At 43.1% G+C, this 13,050-nt stretch overlaps 1 protein-coding gene across 6 annotated transcripts in view; it reads right to left on the bottom strand.

Annotated features, from left to right (window-relative positions):
* LRFN2 (leucine rich repeat and fibronectin type III domain containing 2) overlaps positions 1-13,050 on the bottom strand; it is a 223,089-nt gene that overhangs the window by 23,740 nt on the left and 186,299 nt on the right. The window lies entirely within an intron of this gene.

The following is a 13,050-nucleotide window of genomic DNA, read 5'->3' as shown; positions in this document are numbered from 1 at the left end:
GGGGAGAGAGCAAAGTGAAGGTGATGAATTTAGGGAGCTTTGCTTCCAGGAGGAGAATAACTTCCCAAGGGGCATGATGTATGGTGGGGATGGGGCTGTCACTCCCAAAGCTGTAACATCCACAAAGAGACTGATAGCAACACATTCCCAAATGAAATACTTTTAGAGTTTTCTTTCCATAAACAAACAAAGCCACTGTTATGGAGAATTTTCAGACTGATTCTTGACAGAAACAGATGTTGCAATATTGGAATTTCCCATGGGACAGATATTCCAGGGTTTATTCCATTTTAAACAGGGCTAGAAAATAAAACTGAGTTGATATACGGTTTGCGTCTTCATAGCCATTGCAGAGGCAGGTGGTTGGAGGGTGTGCTAGACAGATGTTGCACGCTGCTGCAATGACTGTGAGACCAACTAGTGTGGATCTTCTTTTTTTTTTTTTTAAATTAGTTTTTAAATCTACTCCTTGTTCAGTGTAAGGAGCAATCAATTACTTTGTGGTTCTGTCCCACTATGTCACAGATTAAGGTTTGCTTTGGGTAAACTGAGGTACTAGCTTCAAAATTTCCCCACGACAACAACTCTTGCTTGGGAACTACTAAATGTGACCTAATTTAAAAAGCGGCCTGTAGCTCTTTTTGGTATATGCCTCCCTGTCACCACTAAGGTTAATCAAGGTTAAGCAGAAGGAAGGAAAATGGCAGAAGCCAGGAAAAAACTTGCAGATCATGTCCTCAGGGGCTTTCTCTAAGTAGGAAGAAGGACTCTGCTTCTATCGCTGTTCCTGGGCTCCCTTTGCTACCCTAAAAACATGCAAAGTTTCTGGACTGAAATCACGTAAAGAAAGGTAGAAAACAGGTGTTAACCTGGTGCCGACATACACAGTCTCACTAACTGATGGACATGAAGCTCAGCAGGCAAGCATGTTAATCCAGTCTTAACTGGGGAGGTAAGGGGACCAGCAAACCGTTGGGAGGTGGGTCCCCATGACTAAGAAATCTGGAAAATTCTCAGCACCATGTAGCTGTAAGGTCACAGCTTACTAAGACTTTGCTCGATATCGCCTTTGATAGTTGAACAACATCTCATGACTTTAAATGGACAACTATGAAATAGCAAGGGATGGAGTGTGATCAGCCATCGCCATTACAAGGTTATATGGATTTGGGCAGGAAGTTGTAGGACTTTGCCGGAGTTCGGCACCACTGGAAAAAACGCACATTACAATTCCACGTTACGGCAACATAAATTTTACCACTATGTGTCCTAATCTGGCCAAGAAACAGCTCTCCTTGCCTGCTTCTCTGTGCTGCTCCTTGTCTTTGCGTTTTCCAAGAAAGACCAGACAGCTTTGATTCCATTCACCTGCAACCTATAGTTCAGCACCTCAGTGAACACCTAAATCTTTGTCTACAGTGTACAGCTAGCAACACAGGCAAGACTTATATACCGACAATCTGAGCCTGCTAAGAACAGGGGAATTGTGGTTTTTTGTTTGTAGATGCAAAGGCCAAATTCAAACAGCCTTATGCTTGTTAGGTAAAATGTGTCCTTTAAAGATGTTAATATGAAGGTTAAAATAATTTTTTTCTGGTTTCTGGAGTAAAGCTATATCGTTATTATTATTTTCTACTCTAAAGTCAAAATATCAACTCAATTTTGCAGGTAGTTTTATGTAAGTGTGCTACTTCCAGGAGTATGCCACCTTTGCCCTCCAGAGTGCTATTCCTTTCACTCCATTCAGATAACCAGCATATTCATAAATCCCAATGAAACCAGTTATAAACACCTGTACTACCACACAATGAAATACAAAGAAAATTCTAGGAGAAAACCCAAATGGAAGCTGCTTTAGAACAACTAAATAAAAGGCTTTACTCTGAAAAATACTCCAGCTCTGGCATAATTAGCTAATTAAACCACAGCCACTATAATTATCTACCAGGAGATAGCCTGGATGGGGAAAACAAAAAGAAAAGGTGAAACAAATAACAATATTATGTTTTAGTGGGGAAAAAAAGCCCAAACAGTTAAAACCTCATATGTTTCCATTAGTCAGAGTTTGTATAGCATAAGGTTTTGTCACCTCTTCATCCCACTCCAACCTGGTCTTGTGCAAAGGTGCAGCACAGAGCCCTGAAGTGGGACTGCTGCAGCCCCTCAGGCTTTTGTTAACACTCGTCACAGGCATGAATCCTGCTCCCAGCGTTTATTTCATCCTTCCCTTTGCAAACAGTCCTTCACCTCACAAAAGGTGTTAGTGTCCCCAGAGAAGGAAATTAGAATTTAAACCACTAGCCATACGTATAGCCTTGATGTGGCTCGTCTCCCTAAGTGAATCATACAAGTGCCAGGCGTCCATCGGAGCTACTTCTGCACTGTTTTTCCAGCAGAGAGTTTGCAGCTTCGTTAGTGCCACTAAGGGTGCAGGAGGTTTGTCTGACACTACCCAGAGAAGATGGGTCTGTCACTGCCCTCTGCTCAGTCAGCAGCCTGTGACAGCAGCCGCTCCAGGCACTGTGAGGCCCTGGATGGGAGGAGCCAGGATCTGAAGATGACTCCTTCCATGGTGGCCATTCCTCCTTCTGCTTCCTCAGAGAGCTGGGCACAGTCACGTCATTGACTGGAACAGCAACCAGAGGAGGATGCAAGGATCAAGGGGTGGAGGAGAGAAGCAGGGGTCCCCTTAGCTCCCTGCTCAGCTTACATGAACATCTGGCTCCCTTTTAGGGATGAAAGTGAAGAGGCACAAAGAGATGGGCCAGTTTCAAGACAGTTACCTTCACTCCTCCTCCCCTCTCCCATTGCCAAACCTTGGCAGAGCTGCCACCTTCCTCCCCATGGCACGCCCCGGCTGCGAACGTCTGCATGCAGCAGAGAGAAGAGCAGGTACCAGGCCAGTAACACATCCTTGCCCCAGCATAACCGAGCTGAAATACTGCCTCTACGTACTCAAATTAGCAAGATTTAAGTTGACTTGGACGTTGCCGTCCCAACTCTGCAGTACAGCGCGCGGGGAGGCTCAGTGGTCGCTGCTGTGTCTCTTTCTCATTCTGCAGCAGCCTTCTGGAGAAGAGGCGCAGACGGCCCCCACCCTCCCAGCACCGGCAGAAGGACTGATTCATCAAGCCTGACTCTCTGAGGCAGCCTGCCAGACGACAGAGCTGCTGGTGGGGTGCCTCGATGCTGTCAGCTGCCCATATGTCTATCGGGCAGCTACTGCCTGTGCGATCCCCATTCTGAGAGAAATTCAGAGCACGGTTTTGGATATCTACATAAGAACCAATTCCACAATCCAAGCCGATTAAATAAACAAATAGATAATTAGGGGGAAAAAAAAAAAAGTTTTGGTTTGAGCAAACAGCTCTTTTATTTGTTTTCTTGTCAAAATGAAGTAAATTATGAGGTAATAAATAAATATTACAAAATTTAAACCTAGGCAAATTCAAAGTGATGTAAGGGGAAGGGGAGGGAGGACAGATGGGCAAATTCAGCACAAATTCACACCTAGTGCTGGCCGTCTCAAACTGTTCATGACTGCAAATAAACTAATCTGTAAACCAGGAGCAGCTGAACAGAAGGGGGTTAGGGTATAGGCTTACCTTGGTGTCCACAGGGATTTTTTGGCCACCCTAAAGCACAGCTCTAGCCCCTACTGGATAAGCTCTTTCCCATCGGAGGATGCCAGGCTTGGTATCTCTCTCACTTGCCGGGCACCAATGCAGCCCTTTCTGTTACCATGGCACAGAGCTGATTTTGCTTCCACCCTACAGTACCTTACGCCAAAGGCTGAAGGCAATTCCTGTTTCCTTTCTAGGCAGCATCACTTTGTGGGATTCTTGTCAAATACGCTGGGACTTAATATGATCACGCCGTGCCTCTGCGACATCGGCAGGGCTGCGGCAATAGGGCAGATCAGCCTGCTGGCTGGGCTGCTTTTTCTCGGCTGTGAAAATCAGAACATTTCATTTTAAACACAGAAATTTCTCAATGGCGTTACAGTTTCAAGGTTTCTTTAGACTGCAGTACTAGCCTGTTATCCTCGGTTAGGACTGGATTACCTTTGTGCTTGGCCCTTTTACAGATTATTAAGGATTACAGGGTACATGTCTGTACTGCCCTCATATTAGACTATAAAGCAAGATATGTTTTGGGGGGAAAGGGTAATATGACAATGAAATAACCCATATCATGTTCTCAAAGACATCCATTACCTCACATTTTCTTTCTTTACCGTTGAAAATTTGAGCTACATTTCTACTGTGCCCTTTTAAGAACAAAGAAAGGATAAAAGGCTTCCTTGTAGTATGAGACTTCACTGAAAACCTACAACACTCAAAAAATTACATGTAGCATGAATCTGATTTCTGCCTCGAGTTTTAAGTTCTCAGCTTGTCTGAAATCCTCCTCTTTCATCCTCCCCTGACCAGAGCATTAACACAAAGATTACTCACCATCAACATCTTAATTAAAGCCTCAAAATAGGTTTAAATGAGAAACAAGTGTTGCATTCACCTTGCACTGGATCACCTGAAAAGTATGATTTTTGCTCATACTGAGTACATATACTTTGCTCAGAAAATCTACCTATTATAGGCAAATCCAAAAATAACCAGGCTTGTAGGAACTAAAGGTAATGAAGACTTACTTTATAATTTATTTAGTCTACTGCGTTTTTCTTTTTTATTTTTCCAGTGCTGTGTCTTTTCCAGTTCTATATTTTTCAAATGATGAGTCTTAAATCATTTCTCTAAGGAAACAAACCGTATCATTGTTATCATATGTTAGGGTTAACCAGTGCAATCATTGTACAAAAAAAGTACTTTTTTTTCTGAAAACAATCTGAGCATACAAGCAGAAAGCCTGGTATGAAAGAGAGAGGGTGTAATAGGAAATTCAGAACAAGCAATTAGATGGGTGAGTCTGGAGCTATGGCAGTGAAATGAAGCACCAGGTTTTGGCTGTGTTTGTAACTTTAAGTTATTCTCCCTTTGACATCCTCCTTGTCCTGTCTCATGTATTTGATAGGTAAAATAGTCCTACATTAAAAAAATGTAACATAATTTCTTGCACGAAGCCCAAAGCAATTCCCGCAGTCAGAACGCAACTGCTCAATGCTGGAGAGACAAGGAGTGTTGGGAACCTACTGCAGGAGGAGCAGGTGCCCCCCTCCAAGTACCTCCTACCAAAAATCTAAAAGAGAGAGACAACTTTGGATTGGGTAAAAAGGCTTCATGTGACTTCAGAGGGGAGCTGTACGGGGTAGGGTGTCAGATGGCTGGGGAGGCAGGAGCTGTCAAGGCACCCTGTCTCACCTACCCACAGCCTGGAGTGGCGCGTGAGCAAGTGGGAGCTAAGTTAAGCAGAATGATCTCAAACTGGCAAGGCAAATTTTAGGAACTCGGTATGTTTTAGGAATACAACATGCTTTTAAGATTTTTTTTATTATTATTATTATTATTATTTGTAACTCTCTCACAAAACACCCGCGGATAAAAATAAATCATCCTCTCCTTGAGGCAGATAGCTCTGAGCCGCTGCTTCTACTAGAGGGTCACCACTGTTGAAGGAGATTTCTTAGTAGTCTGGAGATTACCTGGATTGCTGGCGTCCCAGTTAAAAAGAAGGGTGAAGTGAGGGGAGGGAGGAAGTTCTCAGATACAGATTTAGAAAGGCCAGGAGTAGTTGTCACACTCTGTGGTCACTGATACTATTTTGATGTCTCCTAAAAGGACCCAGATGTCGGTAGCTGTGACCCAAATTGAGGAAGGGATTAGAGTGGATCTGTGATGCCATCTGTAACTCACTGGATCAGCACCATAGAGAAAAAAAGTGTTGGGAACCTGCTGCATGTACCAGCTGAAGAAGTGAAAATTCGGACATCAAGTGGAGCATCTTGGGTGCTTAAATTTGCATTACGTGTATAAACTATGTAAGAAATCAAGCCTCATTGTTTTTACGATTCCTTTAAGGAGACAACACACCTCTGTTGTACAGATACATGCTCACAGTGAAGCCCTGATCTGAGTTTGATACTACTGAAGATGCCTTTCCCAAGTCAAACAGATTTATAATCTATATTTAACAACAGTAACAACACCAAGAATGCTATATTTTCTCCCCTCACATTTTAAATGTGAGGAAGGACTTTATTAGGAACGCACTGAAAGCTAAATCAGGACTACTTCCAGCTGTGATTCTGCAGGCATGTTGTTTCTTCCACTGGCTTATTGAATTACCTTAAGCAAACTATTTAACCTCCTTTTTCCTCCATCCGCCTCTCTAGAAAATAATGTTAATCCCTAAAATGCAAGATTTTCAGGCTGAACCAAAGCTCTTCAGTGTCAATGGTGGATACTCATTTCTGAGGGCTTTGAGACAAGCCTTCGGTCAAGCATTTGATCAGTTAATATTTGTAACTGTCCGTGCTATTATCACTTTGCATGACTAACTATTTTGCATGACTACGAATGACATGGGAGGATGTTACTGCTAAGCATTCAGCAAATGGCATAAGTTTTTTTGCACAGAGAAGCGCGTGAACTGCTATAAGTCTGCCCTAGATTTAAAATAGGAAAGATGGTGGTAACTGTGCATCTGTGTGCTGGCTTCTTAATATTCAGGAGTAGCATGAATCTGAATGCGTCAAAACTTTTCATTTAGACATCAAATTCTTGATTCACCTGAAGCTTAATCAAAATCTTCTTTCAATGGTTCATTTTGGCATCAGACGTGTAGCTCGTTATTGCAGTGATGGGTGGGGACAGCTCTTGGCATTTGTGTTCGGAGCAGCTAAGAGAGGGGATGTGGCAGATGTTATGGGCAAGCATTAGCTCGTCCCGAATTCCCCTCCAGTAAAAATGCTGAGCCTTTGATGAGCCAAATAAATAATTAGCAGCGGAGATAAAATGGGAGCAGCGCTGTCTTATGCTGAAAACAGATTCTGATTTCCTTTCCACCCCGTGCAACACCCTTGGCCGTGGTGGGATTACTTCCCAGCAGCACAACAGGGGCTGAGAATCAGGCTCTTTGCCTTTGTATTCAGCTCCTGAGGCAGAGCTCAGGGGTAGAACTGCAGCATACAACCTCTCCTCATACCTCACTAAATGTTATTTGACAGCTGTTAAGCTTTGAAGGAAGTGGGAATGCCTCCAAGCCAGTGAAAGATGCTGTCCTGCCCTTCTCTGCTCTGCTGGGGCGCTGCGGTGTGGGCAGCAAGTGCCCTCTCACATGCTGTCACATGCTTCTCACATACTCACATAAAGGGACATATCTCCTGTAGGGATAAATGGCCATTTAGTATTTTGCCTTTCTGTCGTGGTTATCAAGCAAGAAAACATTGGTCTGGGTGGTGTTTGCACGGTTTACCTCTGCTCATGATGAACTGGATGTCTCTGACCAATGGATTTCTCACGAGTTTCTGTGCGAGCATCAAGTGGATGACAGTTTGTCAACAATCTAGGACAACTTTAGTGACAATGCTAAGATGTACAACTACTTTTCTTTAATTCTCGCTTATTTTTATATTTTTATTATATTTATTTCATAATCTATATTTCTATTTTCTACTTCATTATCTGGCAATACTTGTAATTTTTGTCCTTTTCACTGCATTTTTTTTCTTATTTTTCAAAGATTTCTCATATTGCAAAGGGAAAAAAGAAGAAAAAATCGACAAACCCCGACAAACAAACAAAAACCAACACTGAAATACGCTTTGTCCCTGAATTTCTCCCATTAAGACAAACAAAACAAAAAGAAAAGGCTAGATGAAATTTTTTTCAGCAGAAGCGAGTAAAACCCCATAATCCCAGAATGCGTGCTTCTGTCAAGCATCCTCTTCATTATGTCTGATGCCTTTCAGCAAGCCTGCACTTGCTAAGGGTCCTCTAGAAGTCAATGCACACTACTGCCGCAAACCAGTCTCAAATGACCTGAAGTATCAAATGTTCACGTAAGACTTTCCCCTGCTCTGCTTATATAAATTTTGTTTCTCTTTGGGACTGTGACTTCACATTTTTATTTTTATACAGTTTCTGTCTCAACCTGTCAAATACAAATGATTAGTACGTGATGATTAATGTCTTCATGTGATGTCCTTCCTCCCAATGGTTGTTTTATTCCGTGTTTAATTATATAAATGCTTTGACCAAATCAAGGTTTGTATCCTGGATACAATGCAGCTAGAATAGCTCCGTTCACGTGTTGAGGGTGAGGAGGGGTTTTTGCACCAGCGGTGAGCCACGGAGGAAGGTTACTGCATAGCCAGGTTGGAGACAAGGGTAGAACTGAAAAGGGGGTAGAATAGTGGCAGGCATTTACCCCTAAGTCTTCATCTGAGTGCACCCTCAGCAAGTTTGCTGATGACACCAAGCTGTGTGGCGCGGTCGACAAGCTGGAGGGAAGGGATGCCATCCAGAGGGTCCTGGACAGGCTTGAGAGGTGTGCCCATGCAAATCTCGTGAAGTTCAACATGGCCCAGTGCAAGGTCCTGCATGTCCAAATCATGAGTAAGGATGGATGTTCAGGCCTTTTCAGAATAAATTGATCCTCTACCTTTTCTAAAATTACCAGAACTCTGTATTTCTAACTTTCCTCAGAGACAAAATAATGTAATCACTCTTTACTACAGCATCAGGATGTTGAGATTATTTGCCCTAACAGCAGCAGGGCAGGGCTTCCTCTGTTTCCAGTCTTTAGCTGGTAGACCTCCACACATCAGGCCTTTGTTGCAAGAAGCATTAGCAATATAGAGAGTGGCATCCCCTCCGATGCACGGTGTTCAGTGTGACACCGCTGTTTGAGAGAACATCCTTACATGAAGTTTGCAACACCTTAGTCATAAAGCATTCTCTTATTGACACGCAACGGACTAGAAGAGTGCATGGGTATATTTATCCCACTATGCTGTGGGAAATTCAAATTCCGTTAATTACTTCCTACCTAGGTTAAAGTATCCGTAAGTGCAAATGCCCAAGTTATTTTTTGCTCATAAAATGGAACTGCACTATCACCTGACTGCCAAACTGCAGCTAATATGTAACTGAGAGGTGACAGGATAGCAGTGGTTGGTGGAGTGATCTTCGTTCAGCCGGTCTGTACAGCACTTGCAGTAAAAGGAGCTGTGTAAATGTAAATCATTGTTATATTCTCTAAGTAATCAAATCCATGGTGCCATTGTTTAAAAAGGCTGGAGATGTGGAGCCATTTATTCATATTTTAATGCTTAGACTGCCTGCTGCATAAAATATATATGGAAAAAATAAGCTTTCAGAGATACATTTTTTTTTCCAGTGCTGAATTTATAAGCTAAGGAGACTATAGTGCTACAGTAATTCTTAATTTGTACAGTTGTTTTTATCACTCTTAGTAAGAAATACCACAAAATAAACCAGACCTAAATCTCTCATAAATCTAATGGAAGTGTCGCACTTCAGATGCACATTTTTAAGCGGCTGCATCATTGCTTTAATTCAAAACACAGCCAGCAGGCTCAGTATGACCTGGGAAGTTCTACAAAACACTTGCAGATTTATTCATCTTTTGAAATAGTGGTGAATTTATAAATTACACCAATGCCCGATGGCCAAAACTGAGATTTGGTCCCACATCATGTAGGGTGCTCTACACATAAAAAAGACACAATCTCTGTCCCCAGATGCCTTACTTGAATTCAAGTGCTGCAGTTATGTAATGTTGCATCTTAATCATTCATGACTATCCGGGTTGCTGCAGACCACACAATGATTTCAAAGCAACAGTCTCCCTATTCATTTCTGTGGGCTCCTGGTTCCACAATATTTTCTAATGTGTTTATCCCTATGATGCAAGGCAGTGCTATCACCCCTGCTTACAGATGGAAAACTGAGCCCCAAAGATACTGTTTTCAAAATTTTTGTATATCAGTTCAATCCCTTATTCAAAATGAATCAAGTATGCCAGTGCCTAAGTTGCATTAATCATAAGTCTGATGCTCTTAAATGTCTAAAACACTTTTGAAAGGAGAGTCTAGACTGACGAAAATGTACCTTTAACTTTCCCAGAAGCAGGTAGGATTTCTGTGATAGAGCAGTGACACTCTGGATTACAGAATCACAGAATGGATGTGGTTATAAGGAACCTCTGGAAGTCATCTTGTCCAATCTCCCTGCTCAAGTGCAGCCACCCAGGCGCAGTTGCCCAGGACGACGTTCAGATGGCTTTTGAATATCTCCAAGAATATAGACTCCACCACCTCTCTGGGCCATCTGTGCCAGTGCTCAGTCACCATCATAGTAAAGAAGTATTTCCTGATGTTCAGATGGAACCTCCTGTGCACCTTCAGATGGTGCCTCTTGTCCTGGCACTGGGCACCACTGAAAAAAGCCTAACTCTGTCTTCTTACACCCTCTCTTCAGATATTTGTACATATTTATGAGTTCCCCCCTGAGCTTTCTCTTCTCCAGGCTGAACAGTCACAGGTCTCAGCCTTTCCTCATATGTGAGGTGCTCCAGTTCCTTAATCATCCTAGTGGCTCTTTGCTGGACTCTCTCTAATATGTCCACATCTCTCTTGAACTGTGGAGCCAGAACTGGGCACAGTACATCATATGTGGCCTCATCAGTGCTGAGTAGAGGAGAAGCTACAACCTGCTGGTTATGCTTCTCCTAACGCAGCCCAGGATACCATTAGCCTTCATTGTGGCAAGGGCACATCACCGGGTCATGTTCAATCTCATGTCCACTAGGACCCCTAGACCCTTTTCTGCAAAGCTGCTTCCCACCCAGAGGGACCCAGCATCTCTGGTACATGGGGATATTCCTCCTGAGGGGCAGGACTTGGGATTTTCTTTTGTTGAATATCATGAGGTTCCTCTCAGGCCATTTCTCCAGCCTGTCAAGGTCCCTCTGGATGACAGTATGACACTGGTCTATCAGCCACTCCTTACAGTTTTGTGCGATCAGCCAAATTGCTGAGGGTACACTCAGCTCCATCATACATGTCATTAATGAAGATATTAAATAGGATTGGATGATAAATAGTTGTGGACCAGTATTGACTCTTGGGATATACTGCTAGTTACTGGTCTCCAGCTAGACTCCATGCCACTGATCACAGCCCTCCTGGCTCAGCTGTTTAGCTAGTTTTACGTCCATCTCACTGCTCATCCAGCCCATTCTGCATCAGCTTCTCTACAACGATCTTATGAGACAGTTGAAAGCCTTAGTGAAGTCAAGGTAGACATTTACTGCCTTGTCTACCAACCTAGTTATTTGATAGTAAAAGGTTATCAGGTTTGTCAAGTGTGACTTTGTGAATCCATGCTGATGAATCCCAGTCACCTCTTGTCCATCACGTTCCTGGAAACGGTTGCCAGGATTAGTTACTCCATCACCTTCCCAGGAATTGAGGTGAAGCTGACTGGCTTGTGGTTCCCTCGGTCATATTTCTTGCCTTTTTTGAAGATAAGAGTGATATTTGCTTTCCTCCCGTCCTCAGGTATCTTTCCCAAGTGCCATTATTGTTCAAAATTAACGGCCTCACTCTGACATTAAGGCGGGTCCCTCAGCACTCATGGGTGCATCCCATCAGTGCCATGGTTATCCAGTTTGCTGGATTGGAGCAGCATCAACCATGGCTAATTGTGTCACCCAAGGGACCTTATCATGTAACAGTAGCTAAAAAAATTGCTTGCAATTCTCAGAGAAATTTCCACTTTTATAAACCTGTGTGTATGAACAGAAGACTTATATAGCAATCTATCATCTTCTCTCTGTGGCACCTGCTGGCCATGATGTGGTTTCATAACATTATCAACAATTTCCACACAGGGCAGCATGGGTTTGAACAGCACAAAGATGAATAGGACAGTCAAAGAGAGTGAAGAGGAAAGAAAAGTTAGAATGAGAAAGCAGCATAAATCAGAAAAGGGAAAAAATACAAAACAAGAGAAAAAAAAACAAACAAGAAAAGGGTGTCAAAAAAACCCAAACACGCCAAACCACAAGCAAAACAAGCTTTCACTCTGCCTAGGAAGAGAGAAATCCTGGTTCTCTTCCAGGTGAAACAATATCATTATCTTGGCAGCAGGATTACTAAAAACAGTGCAAGGACAAATCAGAGAGAGAGAAAGAGCTCATTGGGAGCACACATAGATCAGTCGAGCAATGGTGTTTGCCTGTGCGTGACACACAACTCCAGCACAGGCCCCTGTTGTAGGATCTTTTTCAATTTGAGAACAGGTCAAGGCACAAAAAGGAAGCTCTGAGATACCACTAAGAGTTAAGTGCATGCTCCATTAAAGAGGGAACGTTCCCTTCTGCCAATGAAGTGGAAAGATAATATAGCATGTCACCTCTGAGCAGCTTCAGGATATTGATTTGGTACCAATCTTAGGGGCAGACTTTGTCTTTGCAAGTTGACATTGACCAAGCTGCCTCTTTGAGACACTTGCACAAGCTATTGCTCCCTTTCCTTCAGCTTCTCCTTCTCAGTCTGAGAAGCCGTGTGGAACAGAGTGCTGATCAGGACCATGCTCATTACATCAGTGTCAGAAGCATGCATTCTGAATCCACTGAAAGAGATAAAAACATGCTGCTAGCTTCAGCAATGGCCCTGAGACGACAAATACAAAGGAAGGTCAGAGGGGGAAGGGAAACAGTGCTCCTCCTGCTAATCCTCGTTATGATGGCACTGGTGTATCCGGAGCCAAACTTCAGATTCTGATACCATTTCAGTTCAGTGAAAATCAGGAGGCCCAACAAACAACACTTGTCACTATCTCCCACACATTTGAATTTGCTTGGGGCCATCGCAGCCCCTTTTGTACCATCTGCAGCTCCTGCAAGTGGAAGGCCACAGCTGGGATGGAAGTGGGAATGGGACTGGTGTCCTGGGTAATGATGAGGAGAGACGTTAAAATCAATGCGGGGGGGAAGAACTGCTTTCACACTTTCACTATGAGTTCAACGTTTATGAAAAATTCTTAGCAGAGAATGCAGCAAACCTTTGTCTTTTGTGCATACATTTCTTGGTAGTGAGGCAGGATTCCTTCAAGCTGAGTGCAG

The sequence above is a fragment of the Larus michahellis genome, chromosome 3, assembly GCF_964199755.1.
Source record: "Larus michahellis chromosome 3, bLarMic1.1, whole genome shotgun sequence".
NCBI classification, from domain to species: Eukaryota; Metazoa; Chordata; class Aves; order Charadriiformes; family Laridae; genus Larus; species Larus michahellis.
Note: the sequence above shows the minus strand (reverse complement) of the source record. Positions and strands in the feature narration are given on the sequence as shown.